The sequence below is a fragment of the Rhinoderma darwinii genome, unplaced genomic scaffold (genome assembly GCF_050947455.1).
Source record: "Rhinoderma darwinii isolate aRhiDar2 unplaced genomic scaffold, aRhiDar2.hap1 Scaffold_1522, whole genome shotgun sequence".
NCBI classification, from domain to species: Eukaryota; Metazoa; Chordata; class Amphibia; order Anura; family Rhinodermatidae; genus Rhinoderma; species Rhinoderma darwinii.
The window spans coordinates 279770-293030 of record NW_027461977.1 but is presented as its reverse complement, the minus strand read 5'-3'; the positions used below and the strand labels follow the sequence as shown (position 1 = coordinate 293030).

The 13261-nt window shown below is 47.8% G+C and overlaps 9 non-coding genes across 9 annotated transcripts; all 9 read left to right on the top strand.

Annotated features, from left to right (window-relative positions):
- The first annotated feature begins 791 nt into the window (after positions 1–791).
- Positions 792–982, top strand: LOC142699369 (U2 spliceosomal RNA). The gene has a single exon (XR_012866229.1). It is a non-coding gene; the product is annotated as a U2 spliceosomal RNA (small nuclear RNA).
- A 1300-nt stretch (positions 983–2282) lies between these two features.
- LOC142699368 (U2 spliceosomal RNA) lies at positions 2283–2473 on the top strand. The gene has a single exon (XR_012866228.1). It is a non-coding gene; the product is annotated as a U2 spliceosomal RNA (small nuclear RNA).
- Positions 2474–3765: 1292 nt separating this feature from the next.
- Positions 3766–3956, top strand: LOC142699367 (U2 spliceosomal RNA). Its single transcript, XR_012866227.1, has one exon. It is a non-coding gene; the product is annotated as a U2 spliceosomal RNA (small nuclear RNA).
- Positions 3957–5252: 1296 nt separating this feature from the next.
- Positions 5253–5443, top strand: LOC142699366 (U2 spliceosomal RNA). The gene has a single exon (XR_012866226.1). It is a non-coding gene; the product is annotated as a U2 spliceosomal RNA (small nuclear RNA).
- A 1275-nt stretch (positions 5444–6718) lies between these two features.
- LOC142699363 (U2 spliceosomal RNA) lies at positions 6719–6909 on the top strand. Its single transcript, XR_012866224.1, has one exon. It is a non-coding gene; the product is annotated as a U2 spliceosomal RNA (small nuclear RNA).
- A 1276-nt stretch (positions 6910–8185) lies between these two features.
- On the top strand, positions 8186–8376 carry LOC142699362 (U2 spliceosomal RNA). Its single transcript, XR_012866223.1, has one exon. It is a non-coding gene; the product is annotated as a U2 spliceosomal RNA (small nuclear RNA).
- Positions 8377–9627: 1251 nt separating this feature from the next.
- On the top strand, positions 9628–9818 carry LOC142699361 (U2 spliceosomal RNA). Its single transcript, XR_012866222.1, has one exon. It is a non-coding gene; the product is annotated as a U2 spliceosomal RNA (small nuclear RNA).
- A 1280-nt stretch (positions 9819–11098) lies between these two features.
- Positions 11099–11289, top strand: LOC142699360 (U2 spliceosomal RNA). The gene has a single exon (XR_012866221.1). It is a non-coding gene; the product is annotated as a U2 spliceosomal RNA (small nuclear RNA).
- Positions 11290–12573: 1284 nt separating this feature from the next.
- Positions 12574–12764, top strand: LOC142699359 (U2 spliceosomal RNA). Its single transcript, XR_012866220.1, has one exon. It is a non-coding gene; the product is annotated as a U2 spliceosomal RNA (small nuclear RNA).
- The last annotated feature ends 497 nt before the right edge of the window (positions 12765–13261 follow it).

The window sequence follows — 13261 nt, the reverse complement described above, 5'->3', positions numbered from 1 at the left end:
GAAGAAGTAAGAATTGCAGTTGCAACAAAGCCTTGCTTGCCTACAAAGAGAGCAGCAATTTGGATTTGTTACTATGTTACCTAGAAGAATAACAAACTGTGCAAGGATGGAGGTTGTAGGAGCAAGGAGAAGTTGTCTGTAAAGTTGGTGGATGCCTATTTTCCATTTTGCAGTCCCTTGTCTCCCTCTTGTGGCCTCCTGGAGGCAACTAGCTGTGCAAAAAAAAGACAGCCTGGCGGCCGGCTGTTGCAGTGTTGCCCTCTCAGGCAACACTGAGTGACTGACTGAGCCTCACCGTCTTATATAAAGTTCAGACGGAACTTTGCACGTGTCATAGTGGAGCCCTCAGGATTCCAGAGCCAGCTTTCTGACATCATAATGGGGCCTCAGAGATAAAAGCCTGGGCCCAGGCAGTGTTGGTCAGTGCTGCTCAGCAGGCAGCACTGGACTGGACTGGATTACAGCTGATACAAGGTGTGAAGGAACAAGGGGTGGCTGTGGGCATGCACTTGCTGCCGCTGCCAGTGTTTATCTGCATGGCAGCAGGGCATTTGGGCGTTGCCAGGAAGGCGTTTTTATGTAGATTCCTCCTCTTTCAGCACTGCATTGTGGTGCAAGCAAAAGAAGCAAATCCTGTCTGGCTTCCTCTCCGGCCTTTATTCACCTCCCGTGTAGCTGTGAGTGTGTGAGCCTGCAGGGCCCCATGGAATTGCCTAGAAGTAGGCTGAATCGCTGCAAGGGCTGAACAGCAGTATCGGGCAGGCTCGGGCAACGCGCGGCCCGTTCGGGTTATCGCTTCTCGGCCTTTTGGCTAAGATCAAGTGTAGTATCTGTTCTTATCAGTTTAATATCTGATACGTCCCCTATCTGGGGACCATATATTAAATGGATTTTTAGAACAGGGAGATGGAAATAGAGCTTGCTCTGTCCACTCCACGCATTGACCTGGTATTGCAGTATTTCCAGGACCGGTGCACCCTTTCCTTATGTGTTGACTAAAAGCAGATTCCAAAAGTGTTTTTTGTCTTTGCTATTGTTTCTGTCTTTCTGAAGGGATCTCCCCTTTTAATCCCATTATTTCAACACCTGTTGGACAATGCATGAGTGATAATGAGCTCATTGATTAAATGCAATTAATGAATAGATTGCCACCTCTTGTTGTGTGTCGTCTGTGTTTCTGTGTTTCCGGCATTTCACATTGGAACACCTCATTCACCTTCCTTGTCTTCTCCCCGCCCTCCCTTTTAGGTAAGTTAAAGAGCTGCTCCTGAGCCAGCCACTGATTGATTGATTGATTGATTGATTGATTGATTGATTGATTGATTGATTGATTGATTGATTGATGCAGCACAACAGTCAAATAGTGGAGTGGAGTAGGGGAACAGCAAACAGCCAATAAAGCAGCCCGCCCGCTCGCCTGCCCGCCACAATGGACCTACCTGTGTACACTAGATGGATGTGATGGAATGTACTGTCGTCCCTACATTTCAAGAAGAAGTAAGAATTGCAGTTGCAACAAAGCCTTGCTTGCCTACAAAGAGAGCAGCAATTTGGATTTGTTACTATGTTACCTAGCGGAATAACAAACTGTGCAAGGATGGAGGTTGTAGGAGCAAGGAGAAGTTGTCTGTAAAGTTGGTGGATGCCTATTTTCCATTTTGCAGTCCCTTGTCTCCCTCTTGTGGCCTCCTGGAGGCAACTAGCTGTGCAAAAAAAAGACAGCCTGGCGGCCGGCTGTTGCAGTGTTGCCCTCTCAGGCAACACTGAGTGACTGACTGAGCCTCACCGTCTTATATAAAGTTCAGACGGAACTTTGCACGTGTCATAGTGGAGCCCTCAGGATTCCAGAGCCAGCTTTCTGACATCATAATGGGGCCTCAGAGATAAAAGCCTGGGCCCAGGCAGTGTTGGTCAGTGCTGCTCAGCAGGCAGCACTGGACTGGACTGGATTACAGCTGATACAAGGTGTGAAGGAACAAGGGGTGGCTGTGGGCATGCACTTGCTGCCGCTGCCAGTGTTTATCTGCATGGCAGCAGGGCATTTGGGCGTTGCCAGGAAGGCGTTTTTATGTAGATTCCTCCTCTTTCAGCACTGCATTGTGGTGCAAGCAAAAGAAGCAAATCCTGTCTGGCTTCCTCTCCGGCCTTTATTCACCTCCCGTGTAGCTGTGAGTGTGTGAGCCTGCAGGGCCCCATGGAATTGCCTAGAAGTAGGCTGAATCGCTGCAAGGGCTGAACAGCAGTATCGGGCAGGCTCGGGCAACGCGCGGCCCGTTCGGGTTATCGCTTCTCGGCCTTTTGGCTAAGATCAAGTGTAGTATCTGTTCTTATCAGTTTAATATCTGATACGTCCCCTATCTGGGGACCATATATTAAATGGATTTTTAGAACAGGGAGATGGAAATAGAGCTTGCTCTGTCCACTCCACGCATTGACCTGGTATTGCAGTATTTCCAGGACCGGTGCACCCTTTCCTTATGTGTTGACTAAAAGCAGATTCCAAAAGTGTTTTTTGTCTTTGCTATTGTTTCTGTCTTTCTGAAGGGATCTCCCCTTTTAATCCCATTATTTCAACACCTGTTGGACAATGCATGAGTGATAATGAGCTCATTGATTAAATGCAATTAATGAATAGATTGCCACCTCTTGTTGTGTGTCGTCTGTGTTTCTGTGTTTCCGGCATTTCACATTGGAACACCTCATTCACCTTCCTTGTCTTCTCTCCGCCCTCCCTTTTAGGTAAGTTAAAGAGCTGCACCTGAGCCAGCCACTGATTGATTGATTGATTGATTGATTGATTGATTGATTGATTGATTGATTGATTGATGCAGCACAACAGTCAAATAGTGGAGTGGAGTAGGGGAACAGCAAACAGCCAATAAAGCAGCCCGCCCGCTCGCCTGCCCGCCACAATGGACCTACCTGTGTACACTAGATGGATGTGATGGAATGTACTGTCGTCCCTACATTTCAAGAAGAAGTAAGAATTGCAGTTGCAACAAAGCCTTGCTTGCCTACAAAGAGAGCAGCAATTTGGATTTGTTACTATGTTACCTAGAAGAATAACAAACTGTGCAAGGATGGAGGTTGTAGGAGCAAGGAGAAGTTGTCTGTAAAGTTGGTGGATGCCTATTTTCCATTTTGCAGTCCCTTGTCTCCCTCTTGTGGCCTCCTGGAGGCAACTAGCTGTGCAAAAAAAAGACAGCCTGGCGGCCGGCTGTTGCAGTGTTGCCCTCTCAGGCAACACTGAGTGACTGACTGAGCCTCACCGTCTTATATAAAGTTCAGACGGAACTTTGCACGTGTCATAGTGGAGCCCTCAGGATTCCAGAGCCAGCTTTCTGACATCATAATGGGGCTTCAGAGATAAAAGCCTGGGCCCAGGCAGTGTTGGTCAGTGCTGCTCAGCAGGCAGCACTGGACTGGACTGGATTACAGCTGATACAAGGTGTGAAGGAACAAGGGGTGGCTGTGGGCATGCACTTGCTGCCGCTGCCAGTGTTTATCTGCATGGCAGCAGGGCATTTGGGCGTTGCCAGGAAGGCGTTTTTATGTAGATTCCTCCTCTTTCAGCACTGCATTGTGGTGCAAGCAAAAGAAGCAAATCCTGTCTGGCTTCCTCTCCGGCCTTTATTCACCTCCCGTGTAGCTGTGAGTGTGTGAGCCTGCAGGGCCCCATGGAATTGCCTAGAAGTAGGCTGAATCGCTGCAAGGGCTGAACAGCAGTATCGGGCAGGCTCGGGCAACGCGCGGCCCGTTCGGGTTATCGCTTCTCGGCCTTTTGGCTAAGATCAAGTGTAGTATCTGTTCTTATCAGTTTAATATCTGATACGTCCCCTATCTGGGGACCATATATTAAATGGATTTTTAGAACAGGGAGATGGAAATAGAGCTTGCTCTGTCCACTCCACGCATTGACCTGGTATTGCAGTATTTCCAGGACCGGTGCACCCTTTCCTTATGTGTTGACTAAAAGCAGATTCCAAAAGTGTTTTTTGTCTTTGCTATTGTTTCTGTCTTTCTGAAGGGATCTCCCCTTTTAATCCCATTATTTCAACACCTGTTGGACAATGCATGAGTGATAATGAGCTCATTGATTAAATGCAATTAATGAATAGATTGCCACCTCTTGTTGTGTGTCGTCTGTGTTTCTGTGTTTCCGGCATTTCACATTGGAACACCTCATTCACCTTCCTTGTCTTCTCTCCGCCCTCCCTTTTAGGTAAGTTAAAGAGCTGCACCTGAGCCAGCCACTGATTGATTGATTGATTGATTGATTGATTGATTGATTGATTGATTGATTGATTGATTGATGCAGCACAACAGTCAAATAGTGGAGTGGAGTAGGGGAACAGCAAACAGCCAATAAAGCAGCCCGCCCGCTCGCCTGCCCGCCACAATGGACCTACCTGTGTACACTAGATGGATGTGATGGAATGTACTGTCGTCCCTACATTTCAAGAAGAAGTAAGAATTGCAGTTGCAACAAAGCCTTGCTTGCCTACAAAGAGAGCAGCAATTTGGATTTGTTACTATGTTACCTAGAAGAATAACAAACTGTGCAAGGATGGAGGTTGTAGGAGCAAGGAGAAGTTGTCTGTAAAGTTGGTGGATGCCTATTTTCCATTTTGCAGTCCCTTGTCTCCCTCTTGTGGCCTCCTGGAGGCAACTAGCTGTGCAAAAAAAAGACAGCCTGGCGGCCGGCTGTTGCAGTGTTGCCCTCTCAGGCAACACTGAGTGACTGACTGAGCCTCACCGTCTTATATAAAGTTCAGACGGAACTTTGCACGTGTCATAGTGGAGCACTCAGGATTCCAGAGCCAGCTTTCTGACATCATAATGGGGCCTCAGAGATAAAAGCCTGGGCCCAGGCAGTGTTGGTCAGTGCTGCTCAGCAGGCAGCACTGGACTGGACTGGATTACAGCTGATACAAGGTGTGAAGGAACAAGGGGTGGCTGTGGGCATGCACTTGCTGCCGCTGCCAGTGTTTATCTGCATGGCAGCAGGGCATTTGGGCGTTGCCAGGAAGGCGTTTTTATGTAGATTCCTCCTCTTTCAGCACTGCATTGTGGTGCAAGCAAAAGAAGCAAATCCTGTCTGGCTTCCTCTCCGGCCTTTATTCACCTCCCGTGTAGCTGTGAGTGTGTGAGCCTGCAGGGCCCCATGGAATTGCCTAGAAGTAGGCTGAATCGCTGCAAGGGCTGAACAGCAGTATCGGGCAGGCTCGGGCAACGCGCGGCCCGTTCGGGTTATCGCTTCTCGGCCTTTTGGCTAAGATCAAGTGTAGTATCTGTTCTTATCAGTTTAATATCTGATACGTCCCCTATCTGGGGACCATATATTAAATGGATTTTTAGAACAGGGAGATGGAAATAGAGCTTGCTCTGTCCACTCCACGCATTGACCTGGTATTGCAGTATTTCCAGGACCGGTGCACCCTTTCCTTATGTGTTGACTAAAAGCAGATTCCAAAAGTGTTTTTTGTCTTTGCTATTGTTTCTGTCTTTCTGAAGGGATCTCCCCTTTTAATCCCATTATTTCAACACCTGTTGGACAATGCATGAGTGATAATGAGCTCATTGATTAAATGCAATTAATGAATAGATTGCCACCTCTTGTTGTGTGTCGTCTGTGTTTCTGTGTTTCCGGCATTTCACATTGGAACACCTCATTCACCTTCCTTGTCTTCTCTCCGCCCTCCCTTTTAGGTAAGTTAAAGAGCTGCACCTGAGCCAGCCACTGATTGATTGATTGATTGATTGATTGATTGATTGATTGATGCAGCACAACAGTCAAATAGTGGAGTGGAGTAGGGGAACAGCAAACAGCCAATAAAGCAGCCCGCCCGCTCGCCTGCCCGCCACAATGGACCTACCTGTGTACACTAGATGGATGTGATGGAATGTACTGTCGTCCCTACATTTCAAGAAGAAGTAAGAATTGCAGTTGCAACAAAGCCTTGCTTGCCTACAAAGAGAGCAGCAATTTGGATTTGTTACTATGTTACCTAGAAGAATAACAAACTGTGCAAGGATGGAGGTTGTAGGAGCAAGGAGAAGTTGTCTGTAAAGTTGGTGGATGCCTATTTTCCATTTTGCAGTCCCTTGTCTCCCTCTTGTGGCCTCCTGGAGGCAACTAGCTGTGCAAAAAAAAGACAGCCTGGCGGCCGGCTGTTGCAGTGTTGCCCTCTCAGGCAACACTGAGTGACTGACTGAGCCTCACCGTCTTATATAAAGTTCAGACAGAACTTTGCACGTGTCATAGTGGAGCCCTCAGGATTCCAGAGCCAGCTTTCTGACATCATAATGGGGCCTCAGAGATAAAAGCCTGGGCCCAGGCAGTGTTGGTCAGTGCTGCTCAGCAGGCAGCACTGGACTGGACTGGATTACAGCTGATACAAGGTGTGAAGGAACAAGGGGTGGCTGTGGGCATGCACTTGCTGCCGCTGCCAGTGTTTATCTGCATGGCAGCAGGGCATTTGGGCGTTGCCAGGAAGGCGTTTTTATGTAGATTCCTCCTCTTTCAGCACTGCATTGTGGTGGAGCAAAAGAAGCAAATCCTGTCTGGCTTCCTCTCCGGCCTTTATTCACCTCCCGTGTAGCTGTGAGTGTGTGAGCCTGCAGGGCCCCATGGAATTGCCTAGAAGTAGGCTGAATCGCTGCAAGGGCTGAACAGCAGTATCGGGCAGGCTCGGGCAACGCGCGGCCCGTTCGGGTTATCGCTTCTCGGCCTTTTGGCTAAGATCAAGTGTAGTATCTGTTCTTATCAGTTTAATATCTGATACGTCCCCTATCTGGGGACCATATATTAAATGGATTTTTAGAACAGGGAGATGGAAATAGAGCTTGCTCTGTCCACTCCACGCATTGACCTGGTATTGCAGTATTTCCAGGACCGGTGCACCCTTTCCTTATGTGTTGACTAAAAGCAGATTCCAAAAGTGTTTTTTGTCTTTGCTATTGTTTCTGTCTTTCTGAAGGGATCTCCCCTTTTAATCCCATTATTTCAACACCTGTTGGACAATGCATGAGTGATAATGAGCTCATTGATTAAATGCAATTAATGAATAGATTGCCACCTCTTGTTGTGTGTCGTCTGTGTTTCTGTGTTTCCGGCATTTCACATTGGAACACCTCATTCACCTTCCTTGTCTTCTCTCCGCCCTCCCTTTTAGGTAAGTTAAAGAGCTGCACCTGAGCCAGCCACTGATTGATTGATTGATTGATTGATTGATTGATTGATTGATGCAGCACAACAGTCAAATAGTGGAGTGGAGTAGGGGAACAGCAAACAGCCAATAAAGCAGCCCGCCCGCTCGCCTGCCCGCCACAATGGACCTACCTGTGTACACTAGATGGATGTGATGGAATGTACTGTCGTCCCTACATTTCAAGAAGAAGTAAGAATTGCAGTTGCAACAAAGCCTTGCTTGCCTACAAAGAGAGCAGCAATTTGGATTTGTTACTATGTTACCTAGAAGAATAACAAACTGTGCAAGGATGGAGGTTGTAGGAGCAAGGAGAAGTTGTCTGTAAAGTTGGTGGATGCCTATTTTCCATTTTGCAGTCCCTTGTCTCCCTCTTGTGGCCTCCTGGAGGCAACTAGCTGTGCAAAAAAAAGACAGCCTGGCGGCCGGCTGTTGCAGTGTTGCCCTCTCAGGCAACACTGAGTGACTGACTGAGCCTCACCGTCTTATATAAAGTTCAGACGGAACTTTGCACGTGTCATAGTGGAGCCCTCAGGATTCCAGAGCCAGCTTTCTGACATCATAATGGGGCCTCAGAGATAAAAGCCTGGGCCCAGGCAGTGTTGGTCAGTGCTGCTCAGCAGGCAGCACTGGACTGGACTGGATTACAGCTGATACAAGGTGTGAAGGAACAAGGGGTGGCTGTGGGCATGCACTTGCTGCCGCTGCCAGTGTTTATCTGCATGGCAGCAGGGCATTTGGGCGTTGCCAGGAAGGCGTTTTTATGTAGATTCCTCCTCTTTCAGCACTGCATTGTGGTGCAAGCAAAAGAAGCAAATCCTGTCTGGCTTCCTCTCCGGCCTTTATTCACCTCCCGTGTAGCTGTGAGTGTGTGAGCCTGCAGGGCCCCATGGAATTGCCTAGAAGTAGGCTGAATCGCTGCAAGGGCTGAACAGCAGTATCGGGCAGGCTCGGGCAACGCGCGGCCCGTTCGGGTTATCGCTTCTCGGCCTTTTGGCTAAGATCAAGTGTAGTATCTGTTCTTATCAGTTTAATATCTGATACGTCCCCTATCTGGGGACCATATATTAAATGGATTTTTAGAACAGGGAGATGGAAATAGAGCTTGCTCTGTCCACTCCACGCATTGACCTGGTATTGCAGTATTTCCAGGACCGGTGCACCCTTTCCTTATGTGTTGACTAAAAGCAGATTCCAAAAGTGTTTTTTGTCTTTGCTATTGTTTCTGTCTTTCTGAAGGGATCTCCCCTTTTAATCCCATTATTTCAACACCTGTTGGACAATGCATGAGTGATAATGAGCTCATTGATTAAATGCAATTAATGAATAGATTACCACCTCTTGTTGTGTGTCGTCTGTGTTTCTGTGTTTCCGGCATTTCACATTGGAACACCTCATTCACCTTCCTTGTCTCCTCTCCGCCCTCCCTTTTAGGTAAGTTAAAGAGCTGCACCTGAGCCAGCCACTGATTGATTGATTGATTGATTGATTGATTGATGCAGCACAACAGTCAAATAGTGGAGTGGAGTAGGGGAACAGCAAACAGCCAATAAAGCAGCCCGCCCGCTCGCCTGCCCGCCACAATGGACCTACCTGTGTACACTAGATGGATGTGATGGAATGTACTGTCGTCCCTACATTTCAAGAAGAAGTAAGAATTGCAGTTGCAACAAAGCCTTGCTTGCCTACAAAGAGAGCAGCAATTTGGATTTGTTACTATGTTACCTAGAAGAATAACAAACTGTGCAAGGATGGAGGTTGTAGGAGCAAGGAGAAGTTGTCTGTAAAGTTGGTGGATGCCTATTTTCCATTTTGCAGTCCCTTGTCTCCCTCTTGTGGCCTCCTGGAGGCAACTAGCTGTGCAAAAAAAAGACAGCCTGGCGGCCGGCTGTTGCAGTGTTGCCCTCTCAGGCAACACTGAGTGACTGACTGAGCCTCACCGTCTTATATAAAGTTCAGACGGAACTTTGCACGTGTCATAGTGGAGCCAGCTTTCTGACATCATAATGGGGCCTCAGAGATAAAAGCCTGGGCCCAGGCAGTGTTGGTCAGTGCTGCTCAGCAGGCAGCACTGGACTGGACTGGATTACAGCTGATACAAGGTGTGAAGGAACAAGGGGTGGCTGTGGGCATGCACTTGCTGCCGCTGCCAGTGTTTATCTGCATGGCAGCAGGGCATTTGGGCGTTGCCAGGAAGGCGTTTTTATGTAGATTCCTCCTCTTTCAGCACTGCATTGTGGTGCAAGCAAAAGAAGCAAATCCTGTCTGGCTTCCTCTCCGGCCTTTATTCACCTCCCGTGTAGCTGTGAGTGTGTGAGCCTGCAGGGCCCCATGGAATTGCCTAGAAGTAGGCTGAATCGCTGCAAGGGCTGAACAGCAGTATCGGGCAGGCTCGGGCAACGCGCGGCCCGTTCGGGTTATCGCTTCTCGGCCTTTTGGCTAAGATCAAGTGTAGTATCTGTTCTTATCAGTTTAATATCTGATACGTCCCCTATCTGGGGACCATATATTAAATGGATTTTTAGAACAGGGAGATGGAAATAGAGCTTGCTCTGTCCACTCCACGCATTGACCTGGTATTGCAGTATTTCCAGGACCGGTGCACCCTTTCCTTATGTGTTGACTAAAAGCAGATTCCAAAAGTGTTTTTTGTCTTTGCTATTGTTTCTGTCTTTCTGAAGGGATCTCCCCTTTTAATCCCATTATTTCAACACCTGTTGGACAATGCATGAGTGATAATGAGCTCATTGATTAAATGCAATTAATGAATAGATTGCCACCTCTTGTTGTGTGTCGTCTGTGTTTCTGTGTTTCCGGCATTTCACATTGGAACACCTCATTCACCTTCCTTGTCTTCTCTCCGCCCTCCCTTTTAGGTAAGTTAAAGAGCTGCACCTGAGCCAGCCACTGATTGATTGATTGATTGATTGATTGATTGATTGATTGATTGATGCAGCACAACAGTCAAATAGTGGAGTGGAGTAGGGGAACAGCAAACAGCCAATAAAGCAGCCCGCCCGCTCGCCTGCCCGCCACAATGGACCTACCTGTGTACACTAGATGGATGTGATGGAATGTACTGTCGTCCCTACATTTCAAGAAGAAGTAAGAATTGCAGTTGCAACAAAGCCTTGCTTGCCTACAAAGAGAGCAGCAATTTGGATTTGTTACTATGTTACCTAGAAGAATAACAAACTGTGCAAGGATGGAGGTTGTAGGAGCAAGGAGAAGTTGTCTGTAAAGTTGGTGGATGCCTATTTTCCATTTTGCAGTCCCTTGTCTCCCTCTTGTGGCCTCCTGGAGGCAACTAGCTGTGCAAAAAAAAGACAGCCTGGCGGCCGGCTGTTGCAGTGTTGCCCTCTCAGGCAACACTGAGTGACTGACTGAGCCTCACCGTCTTATATAAAGTTCAGACGGAACTTTGCACGTGTCATAGTGGAGCCCTCAGGATTCCAGAGCCAGCTTTCTGACATCATAATGGGGCTTCAGAGATAAAAGCCTGGGCCCAGGCAGTGTTGGTCAGTGCTGCTCAGCAGGCAGCACTGGACTGGACTGGATTACAGCTGATACAAGGTGTGAAGGAACAAGGGGTGGCTGTGGGCATGCACTTGCTGCCGCTGCCAGTGTTTATCTGCATGGCAGCAGGGCATTTGGGCGTTGCCAGGAAGGCGTTTTTATGTAGATTCCTCCTCTTTCAGCACTGCATTGTGGTGCAAGCAAAAGAAGCAAATCCTGTCTGGCTTCCTCTCCGGCCTTTATTCACCTCCCGTGTAGCTGTGAGTGTGTGAGCCTGCAGGGCCCCATGGAATTGCCTAGAAGTAGGCTGAATCGCTGCAAGGGCTGAACAGCAGTATCGGGCAGGCTCGGGCAACGCGCGGCCCGTTCGGGTTATCGCTTCTCGGCCTTTTGGCTAAGATCAAGTGTAGTATCTGTTCTTATCAGTTTAATATCTGATACGTCCCCTATCTGGGGACCATATATTAAATGGATTTTTAGAACAGGGAGATGGAAATAGAGCTTGCTCTGTCCACTCCACGCATTGACCTGGTATTGCAGTATTTCCAGGACCGGTGCACCCTTTCCTTATGTGTTGACTAAAAGCAGATTCCAAAAGTGTTTTTTGTCTTTGCTATTGTTTCTGTCTTTCTGAAGGGATCTCCCCTTTTAATCCCATTATTTCAACACCTGTTGGACAATGCATGAGTGATAATGAGCTCATTGATTAAATGCAATTAATGAATAGATTGCCACCTCTTGTTGTGTGTCGTCTGTGTTTCTGTGTTTCCGGCATTTCACATTGGAACACCTCATTCACCTTCCTTGTCTTCTCTCCGCCCTCCCTTTTAGGTAAGTTAAAGAGCTGCACCTGAGCCAGCCACTGATTGATTGATTGATTGATTGATTGATTGATTGATTGATTGATTGATGCAGCACAACAGTCAAATAGTGGAGTGGAGTAGGGGAACAGCAAACAGCCAATAAAGCAGCCCGCCCGCTCGCCTGCCCGCCACAATGGACCTACCTGTGTACACTAGATGGATGTGATGGAATGTACTGTCGTCCCTACATTTCAAGAAGAAGTAAGAATTGCAGTTGCAACAAAGCCTTGCTTGCCTACAAAGAGAGCAGCAATTTGGATTTGTTACTATGTTACCTAGAAGAATAACAAACTGTGCAAGGATGGAGGTTGTAGGAGCAAGGAGAAGTTGTCTGTAAAGTTGGTGGATGCCTATTTTCCATTTTGCAGTCCCTTGTCTCCCTCTTGTGGCCTCCTGGAGGCAACTAGCTGTGCAAAAAAAAGACAGCCTGGCGGCCGGCTGTTGCAGTGTTGCCCTCTCAGGCAACACTGAGTGACTGACTGAGCCTCACCGTCTTATATAAAGTTCAGACGGAACTTTGCACGTGTCATAGTGGAGCCCTCAGGATTCCAGAGCCAGCTTTCTGACATCATAATGGGGCCTCAGAGATAAAAGCCTGGGCCCAGGCAGTGTTGGTCAGTGCTGCTCAGCAGGCAGCACTGGACTGGACTGGATTACAGCTGATACAAGGTGTGAAGGAACAAGGGGTGGCTGTGGGCATGCACTTGCTGCCGCTGCCAGTGTTTATCTGCATGGCAGCAGGGCATTTGGGCGTTGCCAGGAAGGCGTTTTTATGTAGATTCCTCCTCTTTCAGCACTGCATTGTGGTGCAAGCAAAAGAAGCAAATCCTGTCTGGCTTCCTCTCCGGCCTTTATTCACCTCCCGTGTAGCTGTGAGTGTGTGAGCCTGCAGGGCCCCATGGAATTGCCTAGAAGTAGGCTGAATCGCTGCAAGGGCTGAACAGCAGTATCGGGCAGGCTCGGGCAACGCGCGGCCCGTTCGGGTTATCGCTTCTCGGCCTTTTGGCTAAGATCAAGTGTAGTATCTGTTCTTATCAGTTTAATATCTGATACGTCCCCTATCTGGGGACCATATATTAAATGGATTTTTAGAACAGGGAGATGGAAATAGAGCTTGCTCTGTCCACTCCACGCATTGACCTGGTATTGCAGTATTTCCAGGACCGGTGCACCCTTTCCTTATGTGTTGACTAAAAGCAGATTCCAAAAGTGTTTTTTGTCTTTGCTATTGTTTCTGTCTTTCTGAAGGGATCTCCCCTTTTAATCCCATTATTTCAACACCTGTTGGACAATGCATGAGTGATAATGAGCTCATTGATTAAATGCAATTAATGAATAGATTGCCACCTCTTGTTGTGTGTCGTCTGTGTTTCTGTGTTTCCGGCATTTCACATTGGAACACCTCATTCACCTTCCTTGTCTTCTCTCCGCCCTCCCTTTTAGGTAAGTTAAAGAGCTGCACCTGAGCCAGCCACTGATTGATTGATTGATTGATTGATTGATTGATTGATTGATTGATTGATTGATTGATGCAGCACAACAGTCAAATAGTGGAGTGGAGTAGGGGAACAGCAAACAGCCAATAAAGCAGCCCGCCCGCTCGCCTGCCCGCCACAATGGACCTACCTGTGTACACTAGATGGATGTGATGGAATGTACTGTCGTCCCTACATT